The sequence below is a fragment of the Pundamilia nyererei genome, unplaced genomic scaffold (genome assembly GCF_000239375.1).
Source record: "Pundamilia nyererei isolate P.nyererei 1_Seehausen unplaced genomic scaffold, PunNye1.0 scaffold00074, whole genome shotgun sequence".
Taxonomy (NCBI): domain Eukaryota; kingdom Metazoa; phylum Chordata; class Actinopteri; order Cichliformes; family Cichlidae; genus Pundamilia; species Pundamilia nyererei.
Window position 1 is genome coordinate 1,936,042 of NW_005187475.1, and position 21,056 is coordinate 1,957,097.

The window sequence follows — 21,056 nt, forward strand, 5'->3', positions numbered from 1 at the left end:
AGATAGACAGATAGATAGATAGATAGATAGATAGATAGAGTATAAATATGCAGTTCTTCACACATTTCTATACAAAATTATTTGCCGCTAAATATATGCAGAGAATTTGAATTATATCATTTTGAAAACAGAGGAATGCTTAAACGAAGCTGCCCTCTTTTGCCTGTCTTTCTCCCTCTCTGCCCCTCTCTCTTTCTCCCTCTCTGCCCCTCTCTCTTTCTCCCTCTTTCTCTCTCTCTCTTTATCATGATCTCCCTCTCTCTCTTTCTCTCTCTGGTTGCTGCAGGGTTGATTGGAGGTTTTGTCACGCCTGCTTTGACAGGCCGGGCAGAGCTCAGGTCCCAACGGTTTGGCAATTATCCTCTAACCCAGCAGCCTACTACTGCACAAATACACTCACACACTCTCTCCCCCTCGTTCTCTCTCTCTCTAACACACAGACACACACACATACATACATGGCCTGCATGTCAATACGTCAGAGATGGGGAGACAGGCTGTCTGTGTTTTCCATCTCGTTCTCTTTCGCCCCCCTCACATCTCTCTCCCTCTCTCATTAGCTGGGTGCGTTTTAGAGGGGAGGAAGGTGTGAAACTCCGGAGACTCTTAACATTCCACTCTAATATACAGTCCATCTTAAGCCATCCAGGGCCTGAACTCACACACCCTTGCACATGTACACACACCCACACACACAAACACACACACACGAATGGATCGTAATCCTGGGAGATCAGAAGGGCTCCTCTTCCTCTACTCTAAGTAGCATTGGACCCATCCATAGACTCACTGACAGTCTCTCCAGCTTAGCAAATGTACAGCAGCTTGTCAAGCACAGGAAGTAGCTTAGACTCTGGAATTAACTTAAACATGGAGTTTAGAAACATGCTGGAATCTGTAGTGTCCAGCCTCAGCACAGTTTGCAACCTTGTAGATCAAAAGAATGGACCATATTTTATATTTTATGCTACTTTGTTCCCAGTTAAATATACAGTAACACAGTAAAACTATAGAATAAATATATTTTTCTGACATATGATTATTATTCTTATCATTATTATTATTAATAATAATATTAGTTATTAATTTAAAAAACCCTCTTAGGCTTAATTAATAATAAAGATATCCAATGTAAACCTAATAAGGACACAACAGTGGTGCTCAGCTTGTCTGATATTGCATGTTTACGTACACTCCCATTAGGACCTACATAGCAGAAGTAAATAAAGATCCATAATGCACAAACATAAACAAATGTATATAAAATAGCAACAGATGCAACTCTTTGGACCAGACTGAATCTGTGCTCTAACATGAATTTATTATTAAACATAAAAAATGCACTAAATCCCTAACACACCAAAGGATGCTTGTTGATAACGGTGGCCAATCATGTTCCCGATGTGGCTATCTAGGTAAGGCTAGCAGCTGTGAAGTCACAATGAAGGTATGACCAATGTTTGTTTTTCCTGAATACTATCATTGTTTATATTTACTGCAGTAAGAAATGGTAAAAATGGCGTTTTATAAGGAAAACGCTTGAAAGCACTCTCACCTGTGAGCAAAAACAAAACCAAAAAAAACCCACCCTTTCCTATTTGTCGAAAAAAAATACCATGTCGACCAATCAAAAAAATTATATGGTAAGATGGCATTCAGTTGTTTAGGAAGGGGGGTAGTTTTAGGTGTGACAGCGGTGTGAGAGACTTGCAACGTTTAGCGCAAATCTTGTGTAGTTAGTGTAGTCAGTAGTTTTGTCGTGTGCGTCAGAACAATGAGGCGACTGCTGAATGTTACAGGTGTTACAGCAGTGATACATCTCCTGTTGTCAGGCCTGCAGGTATCAGGCTGTTGCTCTCCTTTATCTCATAGTGGACAGAAATTCTTTTTTGGAGTGGCACAAATAATTTGTGTGGCACCAAATTTGATGCAGAACAGCTGATTGTTCTGTAAATAGTGTGAAATATTTATTTAAAAAAACACCTTGGCTGCATTTTTCGGTAAACAGCTGCAAAAAACTGTTTGCATAACTCAGTTACTTTTTTGAAAAATTAACTATATAATTAATTGTCCAGAATTGGTCATTATATTCTGTATTTTGCAGACAGAGAGTTACAGACTCTCTCCCAGACCACAGACTCATACTCATAATACAAGTCAGAGCTTTATTTATTTTTTAAAAAAGAAAAAAGTTGTGTTTTCAAAATTGGAGTTCAAGTTATTTTTACTTCCAATAGTGTTAACATACTACACAGGTCATGAACACGATTTTTTTAATTTTTAATTGTAAGTGGGCTAAAGCAGTTAATTAAAAGTAGTCTAACATAAATGTAAATGCTGTAATTTGATTATTTTAATAAACCATGTAACTTGGATGGATTCGATGCTGGCGTGACCACAGTGCACACGTCTGCTGCTGCTCACAGTGGTCCAAGGGGCCGCTCAGGGAGTTTGTGTGTTCGCTCAGACACATGAAAAATTAGAGGGAACATTTTGTACGACAACAGAGGAAAGCTGCGACAAATGACACAAAGGGCTGAGCAGCACGGCAGAGCTACTGTAGCTTCAGGTCACATGCCAGATGCTTGCCAGGTTGCTGGATTTTCCTCATAGCAAGCTTTTGGTGCTAGTTTATCCCACAGAGTTCATCAGACAGTCCATCAAAATGAGTGACAGCTATAGTGGCGGTGACTGAGGGGATGGATTTACAGCTGGGACAGCAGGCAAATGTTATTAGTTGGCTGATAGGACAGAGCAGTAGCAGAAGTGTCAAACCGAGAGGCCAGGACTGATTTACAGAAAAATACAGAGTATGGCTGAATTCCTGCGTAGTTTCATCCTCTATTTTAAAATGTTATGTGTATGTCATGTGTAGCTATATATTTTGGTTTTTGGTTGTTTCTTATACTATGTAGCTTGTCTTAGCTTGCTTTAATGCCATTTAGGTATTAAGTACACTACTTTAAAAAGCTATAGATATAAGTTATAACTGATAGAAGAGGTTACACAGTTATTTAAAGTCATAAGAGGATTTGCATTTTTAAATTGTTCTTTGGGGAATACTTTTCTCACCTCTTGTGTTCATGTCAAGTTTTAACCTATGCCAACTTGAAACATTTCAAATACAAATTTTTATTTATAAGGAGAGGACTTCAAAAGAGTCAGGAAACAACAAAGAAATCAGTGCTTATCAATTAACCCATTTAACTACTGATCAGTAAACATAAACTAAAGTTTCCAGCCATTTCAACTTCCCTCAAGTGTACGGATATTATAATGAGCTGTGGTAGGGAACAGAAAATCCCTTTGAAGAAGTCCCACAACAGCCCATGTCATATTAAGTGAGTACAGAGCTGGGGATGTGTTTTTCAAATTCCCAATATATTATTAGTCATATAGAGCTGGGGAACATAAGACTCTAGAAACATACACATACACTATATGGATAAAAATACTGGGCTACCTCCACATAACACGTACAGGATAGAAACATATGCCAGGAAGCTCCCCAAGCACATTTTTATTTACCTGGTCTGAGACCTCCTGGTTGAGTTGCTCCTAAACGCTTCCAGTTTGATGGTTGATAAAACATGGTTGAGATTCTAGGGGAGAAGACATTTCACAAAGAGATATGCTGCAGTGGTGGTACGCTATTACACACACAAAAGGCAGACTTTTTAGATCTGTGGCAATGGGATAGAAAACAACTGAATTCAAAGAATAAGAGAAATTACCCAAAAAGAACATGTGATACATACAATAAGCCGGGCGTATTACATCAAGATGTTTGGCTTGTAAGCTTTCAGTGACCTTTAACCCTTTTAAAACTGTGTTCCGGTTACTGTCATCTATTCAAGTGGAGAATTCAACTCAGCAGGTGAAGATTTCCTTGATAGGACACTGCACACCTTTTAGCTTCTTTAATCAGGTTATTCATGTTCCTCTCCCTTTCCTGGTTTACAGCATGACACTATCGGTGTTTCTTGCTCAGCGCCTTGGGCTGCATGATCGTCAAATCCATCAACACACTCAGCTCACATCAGATCAGCACGGCGCTCTTTGAAGGAGATGGACGTTGTAGCTTTATCAAACAGACAAAGCAGTGATCTTCCCTTCCGGCGTAAAACAACTACATACACCTTACAGCAACAAACGCCTGCGTGTGTGCGTGTGTGGTTATGGAAGCAGAACAAGTAGATGGGTGTAATTTCATAGGTGTGTGTGCTTTTGTACGTGTGTGTGTGTGTAGGCGGACCTTGCCTCAAGCTAAAGTCATTGAACAGTTAAGGAGTTCCTGCTACACTCCAGGCTAAAGCTGAAATGCAACCGTCTGACCACGCGTGAAATTACCACCCTTTCATGAGTGCAAAGAGCACACACACTCACGCATAAACATAATTGTACCTGGACATTTCCACATTCACAGTTCGACTGTACTCTGCAGTATAAACACACCAGTAGTAGACAATAAAACACACGTGCACACACACACTTGATAAAAGCATGTGCAGAAAGCATGTCATGGCTGTTAGCAGCAACATGGCATGGTGACATGGAAGTGCCTTAGAAGTGCTAATAGCCCTGCCAGTGACTTTCTGTATGTGTGTGTGTGTGTGTGTCTGTGTTTGAGTGTGTAGTCACTTCAGCTGTATTAACCACTCGTATATCTTTATTGACAGTGTGGGAAATTGTTCAAAAGGAACATGAACAAACTGCTTCTTAGCGGGCACCGAAAAAAGAGAAAAATTTAAAGTAGATGATAAAAGAATATGAAGACAGTTTCAAAGAATCCAAATTTATCAGACAATAACCTAAAAGGTTCCCGTAAGAATTATCACCCGGATGAAATGAAAGAATTAAAGATCGGCGATTTTCACAGCAGCCCCCTACAAAACTGTAACTGTGCCAATGCTCAGGAAACTGGCAGTATGGTGCTGCATCAAACATATTATCATATTATACATGTGTGTGAATGAGAGACAGAGATGGGTGGAAAGGTGAAGATGCAAAGGATAGAGATAGAGGAGTTTAAATACCTGCAGTCAGCCATCTGAAGCAACAGTGCACAAGAGATATGAACAAGAGAGAGCACCCAGGGTGGAGTGGGTGGAGACGAGCTTCAGGGCTGATGTGTGACAGAAGGACAGCAGCAAGAGAGAGGGGGAAGGTTTAAAAGGTGGTAGTCACACCTGCTATGATATGTGTTTGTTTTTATAAAAGATTTTCATTGATTAGGATGCTGAATATGGAGACGCCAGGCAGGAGGGAAACAAGTAGACAACAGGGGAGCTTCATGGATGAATTGAAGAACATTCAGAGGGTTTGGAGTAACAGAAGAGAATGCTAAGACTGCTGACCGTTTGGGGGTGATGGGAGGAAGACAGGACCAAAAGCACACTGTGGAAGAGAACCAGCAATTAGTAATAACTAATTATTAAATGTGGTGTATAAGCACATAGTGGGTAAAAAAATAAAGGTCAGTGAAGAAGAAACACTCATCATGGAAAACCCCCAGCAGCCTTTGACCTATTGCAAGGGATTCAGCCCGAACTATATCTAAAAGGAAAAAGAAGAAACACTATTTTTTGATAAACTTAAGTAAAACTCATCAGAGATTTTCTCCCTAAGTTCACTATTTACAGTTTGTTGTTGGCTGAGATCATTTTTTATTTCACTTGTGCACACTGAATATAATCGAAGTCACTGCATTACCTCAACTGTACAAATCTCCAGCCAGTAAACTGGGGCTCTGACTATAGGTTTTCCATTAGTTGAGCTGCTAACTGATTTTGAACGTTCAATAACACTCATGCTGTCAATTGACACTAAAAACTGCTCAGCTTACTTGGACTGAAAACTCGATACGGAAGCCACTCACGGTTTCTGTACACAACCTGTTTATCTGCCAATCAATCTATCAATCTGTGTTAGGCCTTTAACACACACACATACAGTGCACAGCCCTGGGTGCTGGAGAGTAATGCTGTCTCAAGTCTTCCACTAGGCAGCGTGTCACAGTGCATTATCCCAATTTCAGATCACAGCCAGCGTCATTTAGACACACACATACAGTTTGTACACTAACACGCACACACTCACACACATATACGCACACACTGAGCCATCACAGCAGTCGTCAGTTAGATTTGGTTCTTTTGAAGCGAAGCAGAAGTGCGGTAATGTCACAGCCCTGGGCGACAGATTGCTAGCACCCTGACACCCATATTACTCCCCCCCCTCCTCCTCCACTCTACCAGTTCACTCCACCCTCCCCTCGCCAGCCCGCCCGCCCACTACCGCCATCCTCTTTCTCTTGGTGAACACACTGAAACACACACACTAGTGCAGTCTGTCACAGCATATCTAGCTCCAAACTCCTACTCAGACTCAGTGTTTTTAATATATCCATCTGAAATAATGTGTGCTGTTTCTAGAAGAGCCCGTCCTCTCCCAGTCTAAGAGAGAGAAGAGAGAAAGGAAGATAGATTCGGGAGACTCAGATACAGTTTCCATCTACAAAAAAGTAAAATATCCACAATAAATACAGTTTGGAGCTATTATCCACATATATTTGACCTGATGCATCAGTTTTAATATCTTCACTGTGATGTATTACGTTACTCCGGCAAAATAACACGTTTATTGCGCAGTATAAACCCCCTGTGTTTATTTACATGTGCATATGATGACAAAATGTCAATGTGAAGCCAGTAAAGCTCAACTTTGTCCAAAAACATAAGGTGGTAGAATCACAAATTCCTATCACTCTACTCTTAATAACCTTTAAAAAAAACCATTTTTTTAAAATAAATTAAATTTGATTGATCATTTGTTACATTTTTCTTTTTTTTCTTTAATTAACTTTTTAAAGTTACGTTTGCTACAGACAGTCTGACCTAGGAGAATGAAATTACGGTGCACCGACTTCGCGCTTCGGTACTTCCGACTCTTCGACTACAAACTGGAATTTGATCTCTGGGTCGCATCTGGGGACACAGATCTCATCTTAACTCCTGATGTTCAACACTAAAGTTAGACCAGTTTAATGCAGAAGTTTATGTTTGGGAAATGACTTTATTAAAGAAAGTGGCCAAATTTAAATTTAGTCTGTTTTTTCTTTTTATGTATGTATAATTTTATGTAACTTATTTTATATTTTCTGTGCATTTACCCAGTTTTACTGAGCAATAATGGATCGCTACAGATATTTAAGGTATTCTCACATTTAATTTTAACTCTCTGTTTCTAATCAGTCTAAATTGTTGGCTTGTTTATGGTTTGTCCGACCATATGACGTTCATGTTTCTTTCCAAGTTGAAACTCGCTGTTGCAATATTGCAGTCCCAAATCTTAGATGACAGTTGATCAATTTAAGACTCTCAAAGTCATTGGCCTCATTACATGGTAAAGTCACAGCAATCAAGTTTTTGAAGAAGAACACAAAGAACTCTTCTTCTGCAAGCGCTTCACAATAAATAAATAAATAATATAATAAATAAAATAAACCTTCCTTTTTGGGTGGAAAAACCAGAAGCAGACTCACGGTGGGTGGCTGTCTGCCTCGACCGGTTGGGGTGAGAGAAGAACAGAGAGGAACAGAAGAACAGAAAAGATTAATACTGAGGAAGCAACAAACAATGAACTCTGGGCAGCCCGGTGTAGCCAGTAACTGCAGATCAGAAGGTAACAAAAGATACCTGCAGAAATGTACACAGAGAGAGAATTAAGCACAAGCTACATGAGCTACAGTTAATCAGATCCAACAGAGGTATTTAAATGCATATAGTGATAGAAAGAAGTGTATCATGGGGGGTCTCCCAGCAGTTAGTCCCCAGTGGAAGACTCGTTTCATGTTCTCTAGAGTTCCTGATGATTAAAGTCTTGAAATTTAACAATGAATAAACTTTGTTTTTTTTGTTGTTGTTGTTGTTGTTTTCCTTTTAGCGTTGTGTATCAGAGCTTTTGTATTGAAAGTTGGCTCAATTTGTGGTTATTATGTAATGCTAGCATAGCATAGTGAGAGATGTGTGTTAACAGAAATACAATGAAGCTTAAGTGAGCTCCAGCATAAGCCAAGTATGGAACGCTGAGCTGCTTTTCACTCGTCTGGTTTCACCTCTGCCTCCACAAACGAGGCAATTTGGGAAATGTGATTTTAGCTCTCCAAGAGCCGTCAGAGCAGCAGGAACTGTTGTTGCTCCAAATCTGTGGATGTGACATATCGACTGAGAGATTTATTCACTTCAAACAACCTTGGTGTTTCCAGTGGATTCTCCTCAGGTCTCTGCTCTGTCTAGTCATCGGTCACACTCCAGCTCAAGGACGATGTGCGAAAACATTTGGGAGGAAATGAAGAAAATAGTTTTTGAAAAATGTGTGTTCCTGCGTGTAAGACGTTGTTTTTATTTAATTTTTTTAGTGGGCCAGCACATCTGTGGTTGTGTTTTGTGGGACTTGGTATGCGTGTGCAGGTGTAAAGACAAACAAGAGGATCAGGAGTTCATATGGAAGGTTGCTTGGTAAGATTTTTGTGTTCATGTGTGTAACATGGGATAGTATATATACTCATTGGCTAACAAGTGCAGCTATGTGTGTGCATGTGTGCGAATGTGTGAGATAGACCATGGCCTGGGGTCATATCTGCGTCAGACGGCTGCTAGAGCTCAGTGCCAGAGCATGATCCCCTACGCCTTTAATTAGACACATTAACATACACACACACATAGAGTACGCACCAAATGAAACACACACACACTTCTTCACTCTCTCGCCTCTGCCTCCCACAATAGGCCTGTTGCATGACCCGAGGCTATGCCGACCACACCACATTAAAACCTGGACTAATCAACCTCATACTCTCATGGACACTTACCCACACACACACACTCACACAAGCCCACCCGCATGTGAGTTGCACTTTAGCTCTCGCACACGCTCTCAGCTTGTTAATTCTCCAAACAGCGCATGAACCCAGAGTCACGGCGGTTACAGTCTGATTAAATGTGGTGACTGCGGTGAAGAGCAAATTAAACCTTGAATTCAACTAAATAAACAACAGGACCGACTCGATTTGGGAATAAAGAGGAATGCAGAGATGATTTTTATGTGTCCCCTTAAGCTTTTTAGCTGTGAATCATGCATTTGTCAAGAAAAATAATCTATGGCAGTCACCCACTGCTCTTGATCAAATAGTTAAAATGATCAATAGTTAAAATACTACAGGGATGTCAGGCAAGAAACCACTTGTATGTATGCAAATCTTGGAAGGAAGTTAAGTTTAAAGAGGTATTAAAGATCCTTTGAATAATGAGCCAAAAGAAAGAACTAAGCCCAAGTTTTTCTACATACAAACAACACAAAGAGTTGTGGTAACTTCAAGTAATTAATTTAATGTTAATGGTTCAAGTCATTGATTTGGTAGAAACATGTATTTGAGGGTAGCACAATCTGAAGTTTGCATTTTCTCCAATGTCCGGATGGGTTTACTTCAGGTAGTCCGACTTCCTCCCACAGTCCAAATACGTTTGTGATTCTAAACTGACTGTAGGTGAATGGTCATCTGTCTCTCTGCGTTATCCCTGGTGACCTGTCCTGGTGTTCTATCTTGTACACGGTCCCTCACCCTGTGACAGCTGTGCCTGCCCCGCCACGACCCTGAACTGGAAAGGATGAAAATCTGCAATGTAGCTGCACAAAGCTGACAGTTACTCTGACTTTAATTTCAGCGTGCTCAAACAAACTATTTTATTATTCTTTCCATGTCTATTTGATTTAAAATAAATGACTTAACAACATCAGCAGCTAGCTTCAGATATGTGACTACAGACAACCAGTAGCCAATTATTATGTGGTTGATGGAGTACAGTGTGTGTGACCTCTGAAATTCACCTCAGAAACACACAAATGAAAAAACAATCAGTAACCCAAAGAAACCTTATTTCAAATCAACAGAGTTGCCTCAGTTCGTTGAAAATCAGTAGATTTCCACCAGAAAGTTGCTTGAGGTGTGGACGTAACAGTAGCCTCGGGGTGCATAGCCAGAAATCCTTGAAGCTGCCATAAGGAAGCATTGTGAGTAATAGAGGCATATACTGGCAACTAACGTGCAGCTAAATACACTGGGAGGTGCACACACACACACACACGCACACACTGTATGGTGTTATAGGATCTTTGATCCATAAACGCAGGCATCCACAGACTCCTGGTAAATCTAGAAATCGACTAAACAATTAAAGAATATCACACTGCACATCACATGCATCTATGATATTTCTTAGAAACAAGTAAGAATACAAACACCTGCTCCACATATATCGTCTGTCTTTCACTGTCAGATTTTTGACCTTGAACTCTTTTCTCAAACTCTTAGAAAGTAAGACTTTATTTCCTCCACATGACGCTCTGCAACACTGACACTCTTTTTCATAGCAGCAAAATCGCTGCTTAAACTATTTAAAAATCCTGTAGGGGCTTTAATCCTTGTTGAACCTATTCTAAGCATACATATAGACGCTCAACAGCTTAAAAGAAAGATTCAGATTTTATTTTTTCCTAAAGGGGCAAACACACAGGAAGTGACTAGCAGTGACACAGTGACCAGAGACCATAGAACATCAATTACATTCAGCATCTTCATGTGATGACAGGGGAAATAGCCACTGGTGAGGTGAAGGGTGCAGGTCCAAAGTTAAATTAAAAGCAAAAAGTTAAAAGTGATTAAAGCAACTGGCAACAAGGGTGAAAGATGCCGCTGACTGAGAAATGGCAGGGTGGTAAATTCATTGGAGGGTTACCTTGGAAACTGAAGTATCTGCACAACAAGCAAAAGGCCCTCTGCCACTTGAGAGTATCTTTATACAATACCTGAGTGATAATTTTATCCTGGTGATGCAGTTTTTTATGCAATGGTTCAGCAAAAAAAAAAACAGAAAAACAGGGAACACCCAAACACCCAAATTTGCTACAATTAAATAAAAATTCAAATAAACAATAATTTGTTGAGCAAATTAAACCTTAGCATACCACAGACAGGGAATTCTTGCCATCAGAGGCCTCAAACATTACAGTAGATCTAGGCGCTGACAGTCTCATCACAATGTTGAATTTACAGTCCAACAACAGGAAGGAGAAAAAAAACTGTAAAAGCTGCAAAGATAAAAAAAAAAAACACAAGCTGGCTCCTTAACTGAAAATTTGCCTTTGATCTGAGAGTAGAAGCAGGAGACCAGGGTGGAAATCTTCATCATAAATGTTGGGTCAGTTTGACACTGAAGTTGATGTTTGCTCTCTCAAGTAGGTTTGAGGTCCATAGTCAAATTATAGAGAGCAAAGCAGAGAACACGCGTAAGAGATCAGAAGAGGACTTCCTTTTGCAGGCGAGAAAAATCGGCACGCATAAACCAATCAGGGTCAATTTGAGCGAGTTTAACAGGGGCCAAGCCGATGGAGGCAATGTGTTGCTTTGGGCAATGTTCTGCTGGGAAACCATTCATGCCTTCAATGCAGATATTACTTTGACACGTACTGCCTACCTGAGCATTATTGCAGACCACATACACCCTTTCATGGAAACAGTATTCCCTGATGGCTGTGGCTTCTTTTCAGCAGGATAATGTGCAGCTGCCACAAAGCAAAAATGGTTCAGGAATGGTTTGAGAAGTACAACAACAAGTTTGAGGTGTTGCCTTGGCTTCCAAATTCTCCAAATCTCAATCGAGTATCTGTGGGATGTTATGGATAAACTAGTCCAATCCATGGAGGCCCCACCTCACAACTTACAGGACTTAAAGGATCTATTGCTAACATCTTGGCCCTAGATACCGCAGCACACCATGCCTCCATAGGTCAGGGTTGTTTGGCAGCAAAAAGGGGGCTAACACAATAATAGCCAGTTTATCGTAATGTATACTCCTTAGGGCACCCTCTCTCGCTCCTAAAATTTCATACAGACATGTGGTAATCACTCCTTGGCTTCAAACGTTCTTCATGATCTGCTCCTCCTGATAGAAGCAAGGGCCATTCTATCAGTCCGCTTTGTATGAAAAAAAAAAATCAAAGTCGAGCTATAAAATCAAATTTTACAGGAGTGGTCACAGAGCCTGATGAAGACGGTGATACCCACTATTGGAATACTCATAATCTCTGGTTAGTTGTTAAAGTTATGTTAAAAAGGCAAATAAAAAATAAAGCATAGGAATATTAGACATGGGTAATATTTGACGTTGTTTTGCAACTTTGCCACTATGATGATCTTATATATAGTTGCAAAGTCATTCACTGTTTTTCTGTGCTGTAACAATGTTGCACAGATGAAGAAAACAAAAAATATAAATAAATAAGGTGTTGCAAAGGATTTTCGCAGATACCTTATGTGTGTGTCCTACACATACACATACATGATGAAGCAGTAGGCAATCTGACATGAAGGCACGAAAAAGCTTGATGGTTCACGCTCTCTGGAGCACCTCTCACCTGGAAAACTAATGATTATCGACTTCCCTCCAGCAAGCGCTGGGGACGTTCGCCTCAGGCCCTTGACCAGCTCCCCCAGCCTGCCCGACAGACACACACACATAAGCTACAGAACTGCAGTTGACACCAGACACATGCAGCCTTAGAGGCACAAGTCATCAGCCATTTAGCATCATTCTAACAGAATCTACACACACAAATACTGAGCATAGATGGACAGAGGTTAGCAAGGAGCGGGAGGGTCAGAGGATAGGTAGAGGGAGGTTTGTAGATGTGGGTGTTGTCTGCATCCTTTTTCTCTCAAGCAGCAGCAGCAGCAGCTTTGCCTTAGGGACTTCAGCCCTGCCGCTCCCTGCTAGAGGAGAGAGGCTGTCACTATGAGTCTGTGTCACTCTGTGTGTCTCCCAGTGTGTTTATGTGAAAGTGCACTGCATGTGTGTACATGTGTGTGTGTTTTCACTCTTCCATTCATGTGTGTTTGTGTGTGTGTGTCACTCCAGCTCTGTGTCAGTTGCTAAAAGCTGCCAAGCTACATTGTGTCCTCCCGCTCATTCTCTCTCTCTGCTAGTATGCTGTGCCTCACTCGCAGTCCAGGAGCCATGTTATCATCTATGCTCTACAGTGATACACAGAAAAAGATCTGTGGAATTGTCCAAACCCAACAATCATCTAGAAAACAGATCATTCTTACATGCGGTGAATGATGCAAAAGGGTTGATTTTAACCTAAACCATGATCCTTAACAAACAGTAAGCACTAAACCTACTTGGTTTCAACACTAACCAAGCAGGTTTAGTGAAGAAACCTCACTAAGCAACCAAAGAAAAATAAATTAAACACTGAGCTAAAATAGAACATCATAGAAGTCTGATTCATACATCCTAATGTCAGATTATGTGTTCTTTTATGACACAAACCTTCTGCACATTATTTTTCTGCAGAAAAGTATAAAAGCATCATTAGATGAGTCAATCATAATGTCATTCGGCAACTTCAAGTGACTACAGTGAAATAACACTGGTGATCCAAAGTAGGCGGGCCTCAAGATCAACTTTTCTCTACTTCCAGGCAAGCAACGGAAGCAACTACCAATGAGAGTTTAGAATTCCAGTGATATGACCCGGAATGCCAGTTTGTCAGTCATCAGCTTCAAAGCGATGGAGGCAACTAAACTAGTGATATTCAGAACAGGTGTCAAATTATGTCATCACTGAAGGAGTAGAAAATCTGCTATGGACCATTTGCCCTGATGAAACTGCTCTTGGTACCACTATCAGGAACCTGGTCAAGCGGTTGTCTCTATGCAAGTGCATGTAAAAAAAAAAAAAGAAAGAAAGAAGAAAAAACAGACTAAGCACAGTCTTAAAAAAATATTGTCAAATAATACTTCCAGTGGAAACCAAATGGTACCTTTTATCACATATATGTACTAACCATGGTTTCACCCCAACACATCAGCTGACACTTCTTATTTATAAAGATTTGTGCTGCATCCGCACTGGGTTTAATGCACTGTGATGAGGAAATACATCTTTTTTTTTAAAAACTGCATGAAAGTTGTACCTCTTTACCTTATTGACACGATTAAAAAGCTTTAGCAGATCTGTAGAGTAATTGAGAGGAACAAATCTAAGCTATGTTTACACATATTGCCTGTCTGCCTCGAGCTACTGCGTTCTTCCCAAGGTCTACAAATGCAAACTTGGTTCATATATTTCAGAAGACTCAGATGCATGATATCAGCTTTTCCTCCATTTTCCCTGTTGTTCTTGCTATTTCCTGTTTCTACTGGTCATGCAGGCATTCCACATCAGAAAGCACAACTGCGTCCTGTCTAGGAGGCCCGATCCAGATTTTTGGACCTAATGAGTGTTCTGTGGTTGTCCTTGAAGGTTTCGCTGCCTTACGCCACCGTTTGATGATCTTTATTTAAAATGTTTTTGTAACTCCCCTCATGAGGTGTCTTTTTCTGACAAAATAATTTAAAATGGGTGTGGTCTGAGTATTTATTCTCATTTACCTGGTGTGATCCCACTGCTGGATGTCTATAATGTTTATCTATTCTTTAAATAATTGCCTTTTTATAAACTCAGACCATCTTGGTGTAAACAGATTTTTTTTTTCAGCTCAAAAGGCACTGCAGAAAGTTTCAGATTTTAAAAAACATACGATAATACAACTAATACCAAACCATGTACAGCACTGCCACTTAAATATACCATAAATAATAAATGGCATATAAATGGTTCTTTGGGACACAATAAAACCGCAAATTCAGACTCTTTGGACTTATATGTGTTTATTTGTTTATTTGAGAATTTGTGACTGGAAAACATAAGAGAGCTGCTCCTCCGTTTGGACAGCTTGAATTAAAAATATCACCAGACTGACAGACAATGGCCTGTTTTTATTGTCAGTAAAAGTATCAGATGACTGATGTGAGGTTGCTGTTCTGTGTCTGCTGCCGTCTGTCTGGGATGTCTGGCTGGATTCAGCACGTCAAAGCAGCGCGAGGAGGTTTCCCACAACTGACAGATGTGTTAAAGCCGAAACGGCCCTCGAAACCCAGCCTTGTCACCTCCGACACGCCGCTGTCAGTTTCCCCCTGACAAGCTCTGGAAGTGAAATGTCTCCAAAGGAAGCTTCAGTGTCTTAAGCATTTTTAAATGTTTTTGTTGTTAAAGTAATTAAGAATTTTTGTACTGAAATTTCAAGAGCTCATTTGGTTTTCAGCCGGAAGAATAATATTGGATATGTTGTGTTATCAAAGTGCAAAATCATTTGAGTGATTTAACGATAATGTTAATTACCTCAGATATCCATGATATAATTTTAGATACTTGCAGATTTGACTTGAAGCTTTCAAGGATACTTGCAAGTGCAAACAAGCAAACAAAAAAAATGTCTTCAAGCTTTAAACTCATACATACCACACATCAGGCTGTAAATCATATAGATTATTTAGTGCATACAGTCCAATAAATCAAATTTAATTTTAATGGACTATTACTTTAATGATAAAAGTGACAAAGGAGATACATCATACGTTTCAGACAGGAAAGGCAACCATGTGATGCTTTAAAGAATATTAATGTTGTCTGTCAGTATTGTACATCACCTGCTGTGCATTTATAATCATGTGCAAACTGTTTCAGCGTTCCCCAGCGTTTCCCAGACCTTCACCGCATGTATATATGTATGTAAACATGTATATATATATATATGATGATTTTATTCTTGCCTAAAAGATGTTAGATGTTGTACTGGATCGCTGTTACTCTAAATCACTCTTACGTCTGTTTATCTTGCCACATATTTCTTGAGTGTTTACTTTGAAGTCTTGTGAATGTTTTTGAAGCAGTACAAGCATGTATGCTACACAATCTAAATTACACTCACCCTATGCAGCAGCTTTTCTTTAGGATGTACAGTGGGTTGTCTACTAATCAGAGGTCGATGGTTCGATCTCCAGCTTGTGAAAGTTTTCTCAGGGAATGCAAGTTGCATTTTTTGGAATGTGGGTGTGTGCATGGAATACAAGGTACTTAGATGGGTGAAAGAGGCCTGTACTAAAAACTGCTTTGAGTGCCTGATTTAGAGTACGTAAGTGTTAGATCATTTACATTTTTTTAATTCAAATCTTAATAATTAATCAAAATGCTAATACTGATATTTGTCATTGCAAATCTCCGAGGGATTTTATTTTCACCAAAATTACCAATCCCACAGGACAAGATCCACTCATGGAGGCAAGTGAAGTATTGAGCTTTTCTTACATTTAGTCACTAGCGGGAGACTTTTTCAGACTTGCTGCACTTGAGAAGCAGAGAAAAGTTCACACCCCACACCATGCAATTTTTATCAATTATTAACTATAAAAAGGCATCCGTGGTGAATGTTAGTGAAGTAAAGGTCAGAATGATGCTATCATCCTGACCGTTCTTACAAAAATCCTAGTAATTTAACTAAGGGTTACAATAATTTTCACCTGGTGCCCCCGGTGCAGTGATGCTGTGACCCACCCCACAGTTTAAGATCCACTGGTTTAAGGAAAGATCGTGATTTTGATTTAACACAGAAAGAGTCCACAGCAACCTGAAACATAAAACACATTTATCAAATGTAGCTACAGTAAAACCACAAACCTGGAAGCAGTCTCACCTAAATCACCTCAGTGACTTCCAGGGCACAGGGTCAACACAAAATCAAAATGTAAAATACATTTCCTGCTAAAATCTAGATGGCCTGCAAAAGATAATAATGGAAGACAAATATTTTACATCATCATATGTATTCTGCTCTTGACTTTGCATCGCGGTTACCCTCATCACTGATTTACAATCAAACCAATGAGCTTATAGCCTGAGAGAGGAAAGGGGGTAAGAATAAAGGGATGTGTGGAAAGACGGCAGACTTTTAACTCTTTTAATTCTGCTGGAGGAAGCTGGTTAACCCTAAAGTGTTTTGCCCTGAGGACATCAATGAAAACTTAATCATCCCCACCTGGGACAGGCAACTCCATAACAATGACTGCTCGTGTGTGTGTATGTGTGTGAAATGTGCATGCATGGAGAGGCTATGAACTGTGGTCAGTGAGGTATGCAGGTCTATGTCTTATTGATGAGCGGCTGGCAGCGGATGGGCGGAGTCTGTGGTTTGGTGGCAGCACCACAGACGGAGAAGAAGAAGAACAGAGCGGTATAGGAGATGAAGGCATCCTGAGGACCATATGCACTTGTTCAGATCGGTTAGCATGCCCAAAGGCATGAGAGCTTTCATCTGAATATGCCAACTTTGTACTTCATGCAAACCCCCACAGTAGCTGCAGGTCAGTGCGGTCTGTTCTGTCTGTGTGTGTGTATGTTTGTGTGTGTGAGTCCTTAGACAATAATAATCTGAGTACCTGCAGAAATCGATAAATTCTGTGTCCGATGGTCTGCTGCTCATCAATAGCATTGATCACATGGTACCGTATCGATTCTGTATGGTAATGTATTGAAGCTAATTAGATTTCACACACACACCACACAACCCAGCTCATCCCACCTGAGAGGTAATTTCTTTCTCTTGCTGAGAGGCACCAGAACAAAACATTCATTTATTATTCAGAAATATATTATTCATCTATTCAATTAGCTACTATTCTCCTCATCGAACCTAAAGAATCAATGTGGGCAATGGATATGATATGCACAGTCCGTCGTCTGACACACACACGGGGAGAGGTCAGTTAGACTGTGATCAGAATTCATAATGGAAACTCCAGCCTGGAGAAAAGTAACAGGCAAGCAGCAACAACACAGATGTTTAGGCACATACACTCCAGACAAAATGCATACAAGACACATGGGGCGGGGGAGGTCTGGCCAAAAACAGATAATACAATATAACAATAATGATAATAATGATATTTCAGGGACTTATAGAAGGTGCAACGGTACCTTATCTAGCCCTGCAATTCCAGCAGATTTACACATTGCTAATATTTAACAAATACTTGTAATTTATTTCCCTTTGGGCCTCTAACATGCATGTACACCCCTGAGTGCATCACCTGTTTTCCAATAGAATACATATAGATATAGATATAGACATGTGTTATTATAAAAAAAAAACATGGCAAATTCCTTGATGTGTCTACTCCTAATCTCAGCCAGTTTGTGTGGTTTGAAATGACTTAAAAATAGAAGAAAAGTAGGAAATGTTTAGACATACAAAATGTGACTGATGCGGTCTCTAATTTTGAACTATGTTATTACACATAAATAAGTGCATGACCATAATGTCGGAATGATGATGAGTTAGATTAGGTTTAGCAAACATATACATTTGTGTACATTTTTTTGTGTACATTTGTGTACAAATTGCAGAGCAATGCTTGGGTCCACTTGTCCACTTAGAATGGGGCTGGTCAATTAATTTTTACATGTGAGAAATTAGGACTTTTGTGGAGGGCTTCACAACAATTCCGGTTCTTCATATGACCCCTTTGGAAAATTAATTGCCCACCCCTGACTTAGAGGAATGGATCAGTGCAAACGAATTGATGCGAGAGGTCCCTTACAAGACAACGATGACCCTGTCCATGGGCCAGGAGGTCATGGAATCTTTTGATGAGGATAAACAGGATTGAAATCACTTGCTATGATTTTTATAATCACCAGATTTCAACCCAACTAAACACCTGTGGGAATAAATTTCAAAAGATTGGAATTAAGCCCTCATTGTGACGTTTCACTGACTTGACATTGACATTGTTCTGGCACAATGTGTTGAACCAGCACCTAAGTAAGATATGATTTGGCCTTTACTTGTTCAGCTGTCTGTATGGCTGATCAATAAATTGCTCCAAAGAAAATGATCAAATAATAACTTATAACATTTTTGTATGTCAGAGAACAAACCTAACAACAGAGCAACTGTTTTAAAACTTGCTGCTTTCAATAAAATTCCAAAGTTTATTTTTTAAAATCTCACGTGGCTTTTTAACCAACAACTTTAGAGCAAAAACTGTTTATCAAAGACACACTAAACACTGTGACACTGACCTGTGTGTCAGTGTGTAACAGATGTCAGCCTCCGCATCACTTTCGGGATGAAGTCTTGACAAAACAGAGCCGTTTCCAATAGGAATTAGCCAGAGGTTATATCCTCATTCGTCACATTCACAAAAAGTAAAAGACTCATCTATTTAATATTGTGCATTGCTTAGAGCCACCCACCATCAGACTCCATCATGTAGAGAAGATAAAGAAAAAGAGATAGAGAGTGACAGACAGAAAGAAAGCAAATAGAGCTGGTAAGGGGGTAAAGAGACAAAGTAGTGTGTGTGTGTGTGAATGCATGTTGGTAAGAGAGCTTCAGATAGAGACATTGAGCCATTTTTTTGTCCCTCCTCGGAGGGGATAATTATCTTTTGCATATTCATATATGCAAACGCGACATGAATAATTTCCCTCTCCACCTTCCTCTCCCACTCTCCAAAGGTTAGCTCATTAATTACAGCCCAACAATTAGCAGGAAGTATTTTTATAATTAATTATTTGCTGTTTCTTTGGTGCCAGTGTTCGTGCATAACTTACAGCAGGGTCAGAGCCCAGTACAGCTGTTAGGAGTGTTTTCAGCAAACGCCGTGCCGATGCTAATGCAACGCTATACGTTTGTGCCGTGCATGTCCGTGTGAGGATATGGAGTGAAAAGATTTCAAAATAAAAGGGCATCAGGATATGCACCTTCTAGGCAAAACCACACACGCTCACAGAAATACAAGCAAATCAAACACACATGTCAGGACAAAAACATGCACACAGACTAAACACACTCTCTATCCATTACACACACGCGTGTGCACACACAGACATGCACGCAGTGGTCTCAGTGTTGGTTGTTGCCTGTGGGCCTGTGGTCTTTGAACTGCCTCTCAGACTCCAGTCTGTCCAAATTCACTATGAGAGATCCAGCTCTCTGCCTGCCTAAACTACTGCAACTCAAACACACACACATGCGCGCACAAAAAAGAAACACATGCACACACATAGACGGACAGAAAACCACGTGGACGTGTAACACGCACACACAGACACTCAGATGGAAACACTTCAAATCACTGCATCTTAGCTTCTTAGTAGAAGTTCTTGGAAAGTAAGTCTCGGTTTCTACCCGGAGTCAAACTAAAACTTTGGACAGGAAATGATTATGTTGATCATTTATGAGGCAAAAATGTATTCAGGTTAAAAACAGATTCCACTGTACATCTTGAGAAAGATTTATCTGCAGAATACAGAAATTCTTTTCTAAAACAAAAATAACAACACCAGTACTAATCTGTTTAAAACCATGCAGCCCTAAACATACAGGCAAAGATATTAAAGCCATAATAATTCCAGCTCTGCATTGTACTCTTTGTTATTTTTGATACCAAGCGTCTATATTTACAGGATCAACCGCAGTATCATTTTTTCCTAAACAGTTTTGGACAGATGCAGGCAGCTTTTGATCTGTCAAACTGGATAGAAGCAGAACTTTCTTTTTGAAGTCTTTAAAATAAATTTAATTGGAAATTGTGTATGATCGCTTCATAACTTGCAGACCTGTGGGATACTTTGAGGTTGTGCAATGGCTGCAACTGGCAGTAGCTACTTTTCTTTGTTGTTGTAAAATAAGATGCTGAGAAGGAGAGAGTTTGATTTTTCAGAGCAGGGTTACATAAACCAGATGGTGCAACATAGTGAATATGTTTATTGCGTCCATTTATTTTGTTTGGGGCTCTAATACTCAAGGTTAAAGCAACTTTATTAAGTGAATCTACTCCAGTTTCAATAAATTTGGATTCTTTTTTCTGAGCATTTGAACCGTTAAAATGTTTACAGAGATAAAGTCCCTTGATTTGATTTGTTCCTAACGTCTGACATGAACTTGAACCTGACGTGAAACAGCACAGGGGAGCATTTAAAGGACTACAAGTCTCATGCAGGAGGCAGGCGGATGTTGTAAAGTCCATGCAAATATTTCTTGCATTAAAAATAATTTTCGGACTCACTATTTGTAATGCTGCTGTTCACCAGTCACATAATTTTTCTGGA